The sequence below is a fragment of the Megalobrama amblycephala genome, linkage group LG14 (genome assembly GCF_018812025.1).
Source record: "Megalobrama amblycephala isolate DHTTF-2021 linkage group LG14, ASM1881202v1, whole genome shotgun sequence".
NCBI lineage: Eukaryota > Metazoa > Chordata > Actinopteri > Cypriniformes > Xenocyprididae > Megalobrama > Megalobrama amblycephala.
The window spans coordinates 13,372,172-13,388,418 of record NC_063057.1 but is presented as its reverse complement, the minus strand read 5'-3'; positions in this window follow the sequence as shown (position 1 = coordinate 13,388,418).

Sequence of the window (16,247 nt, the reverse complement as noted above, 5' to 3'; positions counted from 1 at the left end):
AAAGGCAAGATGCAATACAGAACAATCCGGCGAAATGATGAAAACTGTAAAGTGGAGGGAAAGTCTAGTTTGTCTACACGCATTTTGGCAGATGCTTTTGTCTAAAGCAACTTGCACTGCGTTGCAAGATACACATTACCAGGGAATTGAACCCATGACCTTGGCAACTTTGGTGTTCTAGCACCATGCTCTACAGTTTGAAGATCCTTCAAAAAAGACACTACTAATTCATTTCAGTTATGAAAAATGAGGATAAAAATCCAATCGTTCAATGCCTTTGGTTGTTTTCCGAGCTATTACTTTTGTTGGATTATCACTACGATTACTAAGGACACACTACTGATTCTCCACATGGGTAAATTTTAAATCAATTGAAATGCTGACATTATCCTCCATAATGTTCACAAGCAGACATTTTAATTAGCTGTTGAGGAGATTAAAACAAGTTATATTAATAGATAATCATGTTCTTTATGCTGAGAAGGGACTTGCATCTCCTTAAGAATGGAGAATCTTTTCCTCAGATGAAATTGTCTTTAGATAATCTTTAGAGATTATCAAACAAAGTTCTGGATTTATACCAAAAGGACGATCCCTTTACAGTGAAATGCACTGTTTCCATGTCCAAGCGTGATAGGAGTTATGTCACGATTACGTCCTTCCAAACACAGCAGACAAATGTGCAATTAAAGCCTGCAGAGATCCATCAAAGTGCATTTGACATCATCCTGAGCATAATCATCACCATTGAGTAAAGTGACACAAGAGTCGCCATGTTGCTGGGTTCACTAGTCTTAAGCAAAAAACCCAACACTACATTATCAAACACACAGCACCCAAGAGAGCTTGCTGCATTCGAGACCCCATATCTTCTGGTTACATGCCATCTGTTATGGGAGAAGCCACCAGACCTAGAGCACACCCTCCTCCCCGATAGGCAAAGCCTATACAGCCCCACCCAGGAGGACCCAAGAACAGCCATTAGCTCCTGCTCCCTCAGCTCCTGCAGGAGATGGAGGCCAGATTGATTCCAGATCAAAAATGATGTTCTAAGTGATTTTTCAGACGCCCAAATGGCTCCCGGGGCAGGACTCCTCTTGCAATTTCCTGGAATAATCAATACCTCTAAAAAGCCAAGTTGAGAAGCCAGCATAGTCAAATTGGTCTGGCTCATTTTCTTTCGCCCCCACCCCTGCGTAATGAAAGAAACAAATTCTCGTATGATAACATCATGACGACTTCACGGTCTATTTTTGCTGGGTGTCTTGGCACAAAGCATATAAAAAACGAAAGTGCTCAGAATAAAATGTCATCACCTTCACAATTTCCCAAATTGTGAATACAAGAGCGTGAAACCATAACTGTATAAAATGTGCAAAACATTTACACAAATTATCTATATGTGCTCACTTCTGTTTTGTAACTAGAGAAAATAGGCAATAATATTATAAAATTAATTAAATAATCCACCGTATATAAATGTTCTGTAATAATGCTGATTATTATTATTTAATCCAGAATCATGGAGTATTATCTGATTTATTTTTCTTTTTAATTCAGGTCAATCCACAATATACCTAAAAGACCAATTCATCTGAGCCTGATAAAATTATAACCATTTATATTTGTCGTTTAAGGTAACCTTCAGAGGTTGATCTTGATTTGAAAGCAGCGTTTTTTGAACCCTAGCCTGCACTGCGTCATATTCCTGCCCGGTTGTTTTTCCATTGAATACAAGCAGGAGTTATCAAAGTTTTGGGGATGTTTTTAGTCTCATCATTGTTATCATCATTAATACGCTTGCGTGTGAGTGCGATGGCACCTCTCGTTAACCTCAGGGACAGTCTCAAAGCTCCCGGTTAATCGCATTTGTCTAATTAGCGAGTATCTCCTCGAACTTCAGTTATTTTAGGAAAGATTTGGCCAGACCAGTTCTGGTCCCCCCCCCCCCCCAAAAGGACAACGCCCGGGGCTACTCGATCTCTCAAGGTGATTGTAGACAAAACAATCATTGATATCGCGTGTATTGTTTACCTGAAAATATAAAATCTTTTGTAGAAAATATAAATACTTATTTTATTTTATTCTTAAATACTAATCTATATTTTAAATATATGTAGGGCAATTATTTATTTTATGCATGTATACTGTTTGTGGTGATGCGTGACAAATTGTAAATATCAAAAATATACAATGCAAATAAAAAAAGAAATAAAAATATTCTTATATTTTGTTAAAAAAAAAAAATGTAAAGTGTTAATCCAGAGACTTCTACGCCTAATTAATTGTTCACATCGGCTTAATGTTTGGCATCCTACCAGTGTCATTTGCTGTATTATATAAACTAAGTTATTAATATAAATAACCCAAGCATCTTGCGGTTGACTGTGAGTTACTACTTTCCCTTATGCAGTTGCCAGAATAACGAGTTGTACCGAGGCTACTAAACAAATCTCTTTAAGCCTATAGGCTATATGCAAACGACGGAGGGCAAACTGAAAAATCAAAAACAAGAAGAGAATCACATTTTGCTAGATTTAGGCGGAACCTGGGAATGGTGTAGACGGGTTGATGACATGAAATACTTTTGGGAAGCTCCAGACATGCCCTGCGGTCTAGTCATCTAAAACCATTTTAAACTAAAATAATTGCTAAATCTTTTACAGCTATTATACATAGTTTTTTTTTTTTATTAAAGCCTAAATGAACTCATACTGAGGTATTTTTAGCATTAATAAATGAATTAGTGAAGGCAAAAAGATGCTTAAAAGTAGCAAAAAGAAGTGGCGTTCAGTTACAGCACCCAAAATATACACGTTTCCCTAAATATCTTAAGAAATTTCAACGTAAAATATTGATGCTGATAAAAACGTTATGCGTCATCCACCTAGATATCCAGCCCTATGTTTGCAGAAGGATGCTGTGAATGCCTTTCCACACATGCGCCTTATTTCTGCATTGAGGCTACAAGTATCCAATGTTGTTAATAACTTAAAAACATCCAATATAGTCTGGAATATATTTTTTTAAAATAATAAAAAAATAGCCTATAAATAGGCTACAAATATTTTTATTTCTCAGTGCATTAAACCCGTAAAAATACGTTAATTCATAGGTAAATAGGCAGAGTAATATTTCAAAACGAAAACATTAATTGTATACACAATCCATTATTAGTCTTAAAGTTGCATTTGATTTCAAACAATTATTTAGGAACTTACCTGAAGCGTACGTCTCAAAATCCTAATGACTTTTTTTTTCAGACTCGTCTTCTTCCTTTAGTTTATATTTTTCTGTACACTCGCAAAGCTTTAAACACAACTAAAATCTAAAACCCGCTCTTATCTACCTGATTTGCACAGATTCGACGACAACCTGAGCGATTGCTATCGAAAAACGACCTGACTTTTCTCCAAACACGCCACGCCGAGCTCGCGCTGATTTAAACTCGCTCGCTTCCATGAGTGAACACGGACTTATCAAGCTCTCTCGCCGCATAATCGAGCATTTTTCAATGAGACAAAGAAGTCAAAGCGTCGTCACTGACTTCCTGAGTATCAAATAACAAATGCAGCCCAGTTTCCCCCCCTTACATATTCTCCCTCTCTCTCTTTTCCACCTGGAGAGTCGCTGTACCTGCGCAGCTCCAGGTGCTCAAAAGACTCCGAATTTCAGCTTTTCTCTCCTCAACATGCAGACAAAATTAAATGTGTCGATATGCACAGAAGGTAGCCCGCTTGTTTAGTCTGCAACCGTGAGGATTTGCCAATGGAAAGATAATTAGTTAAGCATCTTACCCTAGTGCCGAAGGAATAATCCAACCCTCCTCTTGTCTCCTGCATTTTGCGATGTCACTAACTCAGGTGCTTTTTTCTGTCCTTTTAAGGTGGAGCTGACGGGAGGCGAGGCTCTCTGATTGAGCTCTGCTGCAGTTCTAGCATACAGCTGTCACTGGTTTACTTCATCTTCGGATTAAAAGATTTTCAAACCCGAATTATTCTGGAGAAGGGTTTTAATTTTACCATACAAAAATGATGAAGCGAGCAGCTTTTTAACTGCAACGACAGCACCTTATTATTATTATTTTTGTTGTTGTTTTGTATAGTCTCGGGTGTGCTAATTATTTAACAATTTTCAAAACCATCAAATTTTTAAACGAATTCCTGTCAGTAAATTTAGTCTTGCGCAACCCAAATTGTGTTTGACAACCCTAGCATACTTAGCTAACCGCCAACCATCTTAAAACAGTTTAAAACACAACATGAACGATTTTAACATAACTTTGTGATATGTAAATGTACAATTCTATAATTTATACCAGTTGCTAGGCTACTTGTTTGTTAGCGACGCTCAACGGTTAGGTGCCTCATCACGCGAATGTTAATTTAACAATTTCCGAGTAAATTCAACTTTTGTCGTTGTTGAAACGAATATAGGGTCTACTTATTTTTAAAAGATCGCACGCTGGTCTTCGGGGTGTGACTTGAATTCGTGATATATTTTATTTGGCAAAAATACAGCGATTTTTTGAATTTCGTGTTCTAACACGCAACGTCGTTTCTCTGATTTATACTAGGACTAAAGGCCTACATTTTTATTTAATCGCGCATTATACTTTAAATGTTTTATTCTTTATTTATCAGTGCTGTACTAATATAAATGTAAATAATTTGAACAATAAATTATAAACAGAGAATTTACACTATAAAAATTGTTCTTTAGAATAACATCCCTTTAATATCGCAGTGTTTTGACTAGCTAATTTGTCGTTCAATTTAACCAGCACTCTTACAAACAAACACACATTGGACTAAATGTGACGTGTTGTGTCTGTAGAGGGCCCAAGACAGGTGTTTACCTGTATTACTGGCAGACAAAGAGGCTCTGTCTGTATTGAAAGAGAGAGAGAGAGAGAGAGAGAGAGAGAGAGAGAGAGTAAAAGGGCGAATGAAAGAACTCAGCTGAAAAAAACAAAAAACATCTTGAACCAGACTAAATTGGTTTGCTGGTCTAACAGCCTAATCAAACAGGACTTTTTAATGAGGTTTTGTACACCTGTCATTTGGCTGGGAGCTAAACCAGCTGAAGACCAGCTTTTTCTCTGATCTATAAAAAAAAATTCTAGATGATCAATAAAAAAAGCAGCCTACATCTTCAGCAAAGCCTATCAATAAGTGATAATGCATGGCATTGGTTTAGGATTTTCTCCCTGTGTGTGTCCCGCAGGTCTTGGGTTTTGGGATCAGATGACATCATCCAGATGGCCAGTAATGAACAGGCATTCAAACGCACCATTTCATCTGCTCTATATGCCTGCAGGCCCTTCCAGCTACACGAGCATCCTTTTACATAACGGTCTTCATCGGTTAGCAGCCTGAATCCATCATTGTGCTCTGCATGTTGCTTGAATATTAAAACAATTCTCTCATGATCCTAAATAGGATCATATGCTGTTATATATTTAAAGTTTCTTTCTAATCTATGTGTATAGTCATTTCTGTCTACTTCGAATCATTCCTGAAAAGGTTTAGGCCTGCCTGTGCCCCAGTGTCAACTACTTGTAGGTCTAGGACAAAATTTTAGCTGTCTTAAAATAAAATGATCTAAAGTTAAACTGATATAAATGGTTACCCAATGCAGGCGTCATCACAGACAGTATCCCTCCATCCTGGAAGACATCAGGACATCTTTAGAGCAGCTGCAGTGCAGTCGGTGCATCACAGTGGCTGGAAGTGAGGCTGTCCTCCATTGGGTCGCTCTTCATATATATATATACCGGTCCAGGTTACCCACAACCCCCGAGTCCACTTACCTGCTGTTGATAGTTGAAGCCTACACTGACACCTCAGTGGAAAAAAACGCTCTATATTTTTAAATTATGCCAGTGGTGTTAGTCTGGCGGCTCTGGTTACATCTATTCAAACCGAATAGCCAGAGTGAAACCTATCCCTAGGGCTCTTTGTTGACCAGTCAGCCCTGGTTGAGTCCTCCCCTCATCCGTCCACTCTTCATTCACCTGATTAACTTCTGGAAAAGTTGAAACACGAGCCGCGGATCACCTGTATGAGGGAAGCTGAGTGAAGCTGTTGAATTTTTAAAATAGTCATTTCGTTGCAGCTACCTGTCGGTCCATATGACGTTTAGAGCCCTCCCCACCTGCCAGGACGGGTATCAGGTGTAACCGGGCCACTCTCCTGGCACTACTGACGCCCTCATCGAATGATACATGATCCAGGCCCAAGGAACAAAGAGCGTGGTGGAATAGTTTACAGATGACCAGCGGAGCATTTGAAGTATTGACAAACGTCTATCCACTGCATACCTCGTCTGTTGTATTATATAGTAAATATTATATACTTATAGGTATGATACACTTATGACTATAGAGTATCACCAACCGTTTTCAATCCACTGTTTGTGGTTCAAATTTTGAGTTAGTTATGAATTATTATACGAGTAGAAGAGACTTTGTTTCAAGCTAATAATTTTGCATTCTGAGTGCTTAGTGTATTTGAAGAGCAGCGTTAAGCATGAATAATAAAGGAATGTGTTTTTGGAAATTTTGGAAATCATTAAAAATCATTTATAATCATTAAATCCCTTAGTAATAAAATAATCTAAAATACTTAGTAATATAAGACTAAAATAATACATTTTTCTTGCTTGCATCTTTCTAAATTTGTTGTACATATATTTTAATTTATTCAATTATTTTTATATAAGTATTATTAAATATTATTGTAAATATCATTATTTAATTTTAGGTTTTTATTTTTATTTTTTTAAAGGAATTTCTACATTCCAGTTAATGATATTAACAATATCAAAATAAAAGGACTGCTACATTTTTGCATTTCTTTTCTATTCATGTTTTCTTTGTTATTAATACTGAAATAAAAAAAATGTTTAATGCTATATGGTGTTATTTACTATCAAATGGAAAATATTAATTTACATGTACAGAGATATGATTATTTAATTTAGTTATAGACTGTAATCCATGAGTGTGTTAATCACGATTAATCGCATCTAACAAGTTTGAATATATGATATTTGATATAATATGCACACACACACACATATACTGTATATATATATATATATATATATATATATATGTGTGTGTGTGTGTGTGTGTGTGTGTGTGTAACCAAAAAAAACCGAAGTATCATATGGCAAGATGGCTGATATGACTGCGTAATTGTATGGAAATATATATATATATATATATATATAATTGGAGCAAATCCACACTTAAAATATAAAAAGAAAAAAAACAAATGAAGACAATATTAACAATTTCTTGGAAGCAAAAGATTTTACATTTTTTTGTTGCTCATAATTTAGTCACTTATTGTATGCATTACAGTTTTATTTCTGAAGGATATTTCACAGCATCTCTTGAAAGCTTTAAAACAAGCTGCAAAGACACAGAAAGAATATGTTATTGCAGACTGTCAAAAAGCTAATTTTTATCATACTAGTGGGGATGATGTTTTGAGAATATATTGAGATGCTGTTAATAGACTACATGGGGATGTAATATAATTAATATTGATCTGATACAGTTTGTTTCAGCACTAAATGGAAAGAAGCATTTCAGATAATCAAGAAAGAAACTACTGTGTTAGGAAACTTGGTATAAAAATCTGCTTATGCATTTGGATTGTAAATGGATTAATCAAATAAAACACTTATTTAGCACATGACGAAAAACCTGAATAAAACGATATTTAAATAACAATAGGCTACTAATAAAAGAACAGTAATTTTGTCCATTGTTTATATTATCCTGTGTGTCATCAGCAACATTTGACTAAGTTGGCATTATCAGTCACCATGGAGACGGGGAGTCAGAGCATCTGCCATTTGTGTCTTTGTCTGAGGCGTTTTTAATCAGACGGTCATCCATTAATAACGGAGTCGGGCTGGTTTAGTAACCGAGTCCTCGACATGAGAGACGCTCAGCCAGTCAAGATCTACCGTCTCACATGTCAGCATCAGGATGCCATTTCACAGGAGACAAACTCTGACATGAAAAGAAAATAAGGCAATAGTTTAGCTTATGGTCTTGGTTGTTTCTTACACTTATTTTATTTTATTTTTCCATACAATTACGCAGTCATATCAGCCATCTTGCCATATGATACTTTGGTAGGACATATTATGATTGTGTAAAATATGTTCTAAGTCTTTTGGGTTTGGTTTTCCATTTGATCATTACATTTAAAAACAAAAAACGCTATCCATTAATGATGGGTAATTAAATGTATAATTACATTTTTTGTGCCAGTGTTTTGAGAACATCATTAAAGACCAGATAACGAGTGTTCTATTAATGTCACTGGAAGAACGTTTGTTCACAACTTTGCCAAAACATTCTAAGAACGTTCCCTGTTTGCTGGTTATTTGCCAACTCATTTACTGATTAGAGTTCAAAAGTGCAGAGTGTGATTATAGGGATGGATATCAACTGCTGCATCATTCTTATCATTACAAAGCTGCAGTCCTGATAAAGATAAACACTGTTTGTCATTCGTTCTGAAGCACTTTCAACCCCTTTTTTGTACATCTTTCCATAATTTCATTTTTCTGCGCATGCCATCTATCAGACTGTTGCGAAAACAAATCCCAACACATTACCTCTAAGCCCTTTAGTCCAAAATTGTTTTAAGTGAAAATGATGGAGACATTAACGAATATGAAAGAGTATCAAGCTTCTCCTGTGAGTTCTGTGAACCACAGGGACTGGTCACATGACGGTAAAGCTCTGATTCCGGCCAATCACGGTGGCAGTCTGGGGCTGGGCATTACGTCATGTAGGCCTGTAGCCCTCTTGACCATCGCACTGCAGATAAAGGCCTCTAAATATTTCATTGAGGAGCTCATGTTTCTCCATCACTGGAGGTCAGGTCTTTGGAAAGAAGCGGAATACGCACTGCCCCATTTCTGTCTGAGCCTGATGTCTTACTTACGGACAGACTCTGACTCAGTGGAAATGATAATGGGGGGAATAACTGCTGTACTGGAGTTATGATGGGGTAAAACAACTGTTTAAAGGACACAGAAACAGGAAGGGAATTAAGGAGGGGGAAATCTGAGGGAGAGTAATAGCCTACCATTTGTATTCATTTTAAATTCAATCTCTCCAAAAGCATGAAAGAACAAGTGAGGACAGACTGCTGCGTGACAGAGATGCTTTGGTTGAAAAGATTAATTTGCCGTATGTTACTAAATTGTTTCTTCCCTTTTAAAACGAGAGTGACATCGTCCCCTGCAGGCCACTAATGGAAGTACATTTGGGTTAAGATGCTACTGTAGCTCATGGAGCACCTGCTGGTCAAAGTTCTGTACATAAAACTGGAAACATTTTTAAGATAAGGAATAAAACATGTCCTACCCTCTTTATGTTATAAATGAAGTTAATCAAAATAAAAATACTTAAAAAGTTACATCTAAAGGAAATACGTGTACTCAGGGCATTCACTGCTTTTATTTTTAAATAATTTCTTTATTATTATATGATCTTTACTTGGAAAATACATGTAACAACTAACCTGTCTACAGCATTAGGTCACAATGTAAAACTGCCAAACAAAGTGTTTAAAATGGCAACAAATTCAAAAATATACATTTAAATTGAAAGGCGGATATCTGTAAGATATCAAACAATACAAAAAGTAAATCATGATTTATGTTTTCCATTAAAATAAAATGGCTATCAAAGTTGTGTCCTCACTGCTTGAGTCATGCAGGACAGGCACAAATAAAATGTACATAACGGATGCTGTTTAAAGACAGCGGGAACATTTCTGTCGCTGTGACAGCGCAGCACATAATAATGCTTCATTGCTCTCAACCTATACGCTTCTTGAATTTTATGAGCTACTGGAGACCCGAATGACACATATTACAACTGAGAGGAGAAAAACAAAACAATGGAAGGACTGTTGTATTAAATTAAATATTAGCTTAAAAATTAGTTAGTTGTCTTAATTTGTTGTCTTATCAGTCAGTTGTTGTAACCTCAGTTGGACCTTTGTCAACTCCGTCAGTATATAACAACGTCAGATGAAGGTTTCTGTTAATTCTGAAAGACATATTTGGTAACGCTTTATTTTACAGTGTCATTGTTACATATGTTACATGTACTAGCTATTGTAATAACTACAATTATGCATAATTACATGCAGCTAAACCAAACCAAACCCTAATCTTAAATCTATAGTAAGTACATGTATTTATCTATAATTACAGTAACAAAGACACCTTAAAATAAAGTGTAACCAAATATTTTATTCTTTTTCCAATTTAATATTAAAATATTAAAATATCAACTGAACTACAAGATATTGTGATTTACTATGTCTGATTTAAACTGGATTGTTCATAATAGTGTGAAAACAGGAAAAAAAATGTAGTGAATGTATTTTTTCACTTAGCTCCTTTACTGAACACAATTTTTACATAATTGAAGACTTTACACTGTTGTTGGATGAATCAAATTAAAATAGCATGCTTTTTAATGTGTCAAATTCTTGAGATAAGGGACAAAACATGTATGCATGTATGTATGTATGTATGTGTGAATGTGTGTATATATATATATATATATATATATATATATAGAAAAATTATAAATGGTAATAAATTAGTGATGTAATCCATTTGGCCCACTTTCTACATTGAGATGGCCTAAATTATCTCTGCTATGTCTTTAGTGCTTTATGCTGTGGTCTGTAAAGTCTATTTTGGTATGAAATGAAGAGGCTTTTTAGTGTTCATGCAACCGTTTTAAAATAAATATTAGATAATGGACTTTAATGCGTATTCTCCACTTGGCCACTTTTGTAACATGTCTGCCATCTAGTGGTGGTACAGAGTAACAACATCATACAAGTAAATGATAAGGCCTAAGGGAATGTGAGTATTGTCATTTGAAACAAGCAGCCAAAGAGGCTTTACAATTGACCCATTTGTCAAATTAAAATTCTGGCTGATATTCAAAATATATCTAAATATTTTTAATATAGCCTACATTCAAATATATTGGCATGTCATTTAGCACCATTTGAGCTCTGTAACGTTTAAAAGGGCACAGAAGAAAATAGAAGAAATAAGGTCTCAAACTCATTTAAAGCTATATTCGTGATATTTTATATTTAAAAATATTATCAGGCTGATTTCTGTGTTGTATGAAACGTTTAGACTAAAACAAACCGACAAATGCCGCAAAACATCATGAAACTCATATGCTACAACTGATTTTGTTTGCACTGTTGTTTTCGCTTACTGATGTCAGGAAGTGACATCTCAAGGAACTGTTTTTACAGTATTTCACAATTGCTAAAACGCATTTCTTGAAACCATCACTCATTTTCTCAAAACATTAAACACAAATCCAATCTTCAAACTAATTTCACAAAACCTCTGACTCTTATGGCAAAATCAAACAAAGCTTTCAGATCATACACACATTAAACAATATATAAACACTACAGATCATTCATTAGACACTACATTAAAAAAATGGAAAACACAACATCCAGAACATGAGGTTACAGAAAAAAATGTACAGTACAGTCCAAAAGTTTGGAACCACTAAGATTTTTAATGTTTTTAAAAGAAGTTTCGTCTGCTCACCAAGGCTACATTTATTTAATTAAAAATACAGTAAAAACAGTAATATTGTGAAATATTATTACAATTTAAAATAACTGTTTTCTATTTGAATATATTTCACAAAGTAATTTATTCCTGTGATGCAAAGCTGAATTTTCAGCATCATTACTCCAGTCTTCAGTGTCACATGATCCTTCAGAAATCATTCTAATATGCTGATCTGCTGCTCAAGAAACATTTAATGTGTACAATTGTACAAAATATTTGTGTACAATCTTTTTTTTCAGGATTATTTGATGAATAGAAAGTTCAAAAGAACAGTGTTTATCTGAAATCTAATCTTTTGTAACATTATAAATGTCTTTACTGCCACTTTTGATTGATTTAATGCATCCTTGCTGAATAAAAGTATTCATTTCTTTAATTTCTTAAAAAAAAAAAAAAAAAAAAAATTCTTACTGACCCCAAACTTTTGAACGGTAGTGTATAATGCTACAGAAGCTTTGTATTTCAGATAAATGCTGTTCTTTTGAACTTTCTATTCATCAAGGAATCCTGAAAAAAAAAGTACACAACTGTTTTCAACATTGAAAATAATCATGAATGTTTATTGAGCAGCAAATCAGCATATTAGAATGATTTCTGAAGGATCATGTGACACTGAAGACTGGAGTAATGATGCTGAAAATTCAGCTTTGCATCACAGGAATAAATTACTTTGTCAAATATATTTAAATAGTACACAGTTATTTTAAATTGTAAGAATATTTCACAATATTACTGTTTTTTACTGTATTTTTAATTAAATAAATGTAGCCTTGGTGAGCAGACGAAACTTATTTTAAAAACATTAAAAATCTTAGTGGTTCCAAACTTTTGGACTGTACTGTATATTGTAACACAGTAAACACATTTTGCCATTACATAAAATGTATAGAAATCACAAGTAATGTGAATTTAAAGTATACTGTATGTACTGCAAGTACAGTATTATATTCAATATTATATAGTATTGAATGTCTGTATATATAGTACTTACATACTGCAAACATACAGCAGTCTAAATGCAAATGACTAAAAGGTCAAAGAAAACTCTAAATGAAAAGCATGATACAGTACACACACACACACACACAAAAAAACAATGTTCAGAGTCAGTGAGAGATTCATTCTGCTTCAGCATCACGTCTTCATGTTGGGTCTGGCCTAAATCAAGTCATGTCACCTTTATTTCAATTGCAATTTATACTACACAGATACTAGTCTAGTCTAGTCTAGTATAGTATAGTCAAAGCAGCTTTACAGTGATAATGCAAAGAGGGTTCATTTTGGCTGTACAGCTCTAAAAGAAAATAGTGTCATTGTTCAGCTGAAGTCAGTTCAGTGTTGATTCACTTACATTGTAAAGACCATCAATTATTATGTAAATGACTGTAATTATTTTCCTCTATAAAGCAGTTCTGCAGAAAACAGTGATGTCATCATCTAGGCTAGCTTAGTTCAGTTCTCATCCTATAATGTCAGTACTGTCAGATCAATAATATTGTTGAATATTATTGAATATAGTTGAGGACATTTTCCACATCACAGGCAGTGTCGTCTCTTGCCAGGCAAAGGGAAAAACCTGTGCCGGATCCAGCCTTGACAGCCTTGTCTCCACACAACTTGCTTTTTTTTTCCTCATCATCCTCTTACACATACCCTTCCTCCTCTACTTTTCAGATTGTTTCCATCTATTGTTGGTATCATCATTCAGCACCTGTGTCACCTATGCACTCTGAACTGACCTATATTTTATACAGTTGATTTGATCACATCATTAGAAATAAGTGTGAATAATTTTGAGTCATTGTGTTTAAAGGACGACAACTGTGTTGCAAAATGTGTTTTAGTGAGTAGGAATGTGTTTAGAGTTTTGCAAAAAGAGTGGATGAGATTTGCAAACAGTGTCTTAACTACCTGAACTTGTTTAAGGTTTTGCCTACAAAGTGACTGATTCGACAAATGGGTTTAGGCCACTGAGCATTGGGTTCAGAGAATGGGGTTTAGTGTTTTAGCAATTGTGAAATACTGTAAAAGGGATATTACAAAACACTAACGGTAAAAAAAAAGAAATTGAAGACAATATATGCATTCAAACTAAGTGCCAATTAAAATAAAATACCACAAAAACATGCTTATTTGTTTTATTTTTTACATTTTATTTCTTAATAAATAAATAAAATTTTATATTAATATTTTATTCAAAATACTTTTGTTCAAATGTTTTGTTGCGTTTTTCATAATGCATTTCCATTTTTCGTTAGAAGTTAACAAGAAAATATTTACTTATTTAAAATTCACACCATGCTCATTTTTTAATTGTGATATTGTCATAAAAATTGTTAGTTGTAAATATGTTGTTTGAATGTAGGCCTAACATTACTCGTGTATCGGCACAACCCCCCAAAACCCCCTGAACTGTACACAGTCCGCCATGTTTATCTCCTCGCCAGAGCATTTAACTGCAGCATTCAAGTAAGAAATTTCTTAATTTATTAAAGCTACTAAGTTATTCAATCGAGAGCAATGAATGAGGAACTGATAATACTCTGCTTTCACTGCGATTTCTTTCATTGCTGTTCACGTTCACAGACATAACAGACTGTGTTTATGTGGACTTTGTGTGTTTTGTTTTTACATAACATTCTGTGTATCTGACAGTTTAAGCGCAATAACACATGAAAGAGAGCTTTAATACTCACAGGAAGTTCCGTCTGACATCCAGCTTTCTGTGCGCGTGCTTCAGATGTGACATAAAACCATAGGCTACATCAGAAGTTTAGACTTATATGCAGGGGTGCACATTAGAGGTACGCAGGTACGCATGCGCGGTAAAAATAAACTATGCGTACTAGAAAACATGGAAGGAAGCGCTTTTGAGTACCGGTTCACAGGGATACGTTTACTTACTGGAGTAGGATTTTTCTCCATCTCTGGTAAGATAGCAATCATGATAATATGTGTGTTCTTTAATTATTAGGTGTGCAACGGATCGCAGTTAATCCGTGATCCATACGGATAAGGTCCAACGGTTCGGCACGCATGTGATTCGCGGATTAACTGCTATATTTAACCATCATAGAGTGAAAGTTTGTAATTTGGACGTGTTTTGTCTCGCCAATTAACACATTCAAACGACTTTAAAAGCGGAAGAAGAGGCGAAAATCGGAACTCGCGAACTGTAATCTGTGCGCACAGCCCCCCGAAACGCGCGCATGATGAGTCAGACAGCGCTCGAACACCGAATTAATTCCGCTTTCGCGTTTACTTGCGCTTGAAAGGAAACATACACACAAAATTATGTCAAAGTACCTGTCTCGGCAAGTGTTCTCTCGGTTATGTCATAAGTGAAGTGTTGAGAAAGAAACCGGATGTGTGTCAGTTATTCGGTCCGTGCTTTCCTTCTTAAAGTGACAGCAGCCTTTGCTGTCATTAATGTTAGTAAAAAAAAATAAAAAATCATTATCATCATCTACCATGTTCGAGAGAAAAGAAGATAGTGAGGAGAGCAGTCAGGAGGAAAGTGATAAGGACAGCTTTTAGGATGTGTCGTGTAAAGTGTGAGTACCAAGCAACATCTTTAGGTACTCCCTTGAGAACCAGACCAAAAAAGTTATGTGCACCCCTGCTTATATGTCTTTAAAACGCATGCAGACAATAAACTTTCATGATGATGAAGAACTGCAATGTCACGTGAGCGCGACTGCGATAGAGATAATAACAAAGATGAATAACACAAGACATGTCACTCGTATTGTTTTGAATGGGAGAAAGTGTAACGCGCAATATGGCGGAATAAGTACCGCCTTCTAAATAAGAGCCAATCGCCGACTGGTAAAGTCATCGTGTCACTTCAGCGGCCGTTAGAATCACCGGTTTCTATAGAAACAGTCAGACGCGCACCTCCGAAGAAACGCGCATTTAGATCTGCGCATTCGCATTAGCTTGATCCAGCCTGGAAAAATACAGTTTTTTTGTCATGATTCGAGCGTTTAGAAACTAAATTTATGAGCCGGTTGTTGTTAGATTTCATTGGTGATTTCAAATATGAAATTTAATCGTAAGGTTGGCGAACAGTTTTGGAGAATTTAAGGTTTCCCCATTCAAAGAGATTGCATGATGCCCAGGATGCCCGAGAGGCGTTTCAAAGATGGCCGCCGAGTGAAATGACTTGTCTTAAAGGGACTTTGATAATAATCAAAACCAAACAGATATTTTGTTAGTTTTTGGCAGAGTATGAGAGATTCGAAACACGAGCTGTAGGCTCCACCCTCTTCTGGAAAACAGGGTGGGGCGCAACAGCTCATTTGCATTTAAAGATACATACAGAAAAAAAGCATATTTTCCCTTCCACTCAAAAATTTGCATTTACCACAATGGTATAATAAATTACCTGTGGGATATTTTGAGCTGAAACTTCCCAGACACATTCTGGGGACACCTGAGACTTATATTACATTTTGTAAAAAGGGCCATAATAGGTCCCCTTTAACATTTCACCCAATATATTAACATATACATGATGTGGCACTAAAATGCTCCGACTGAAAAAATGACTCCTTCTGAAGAAAGATGCAAAGCAG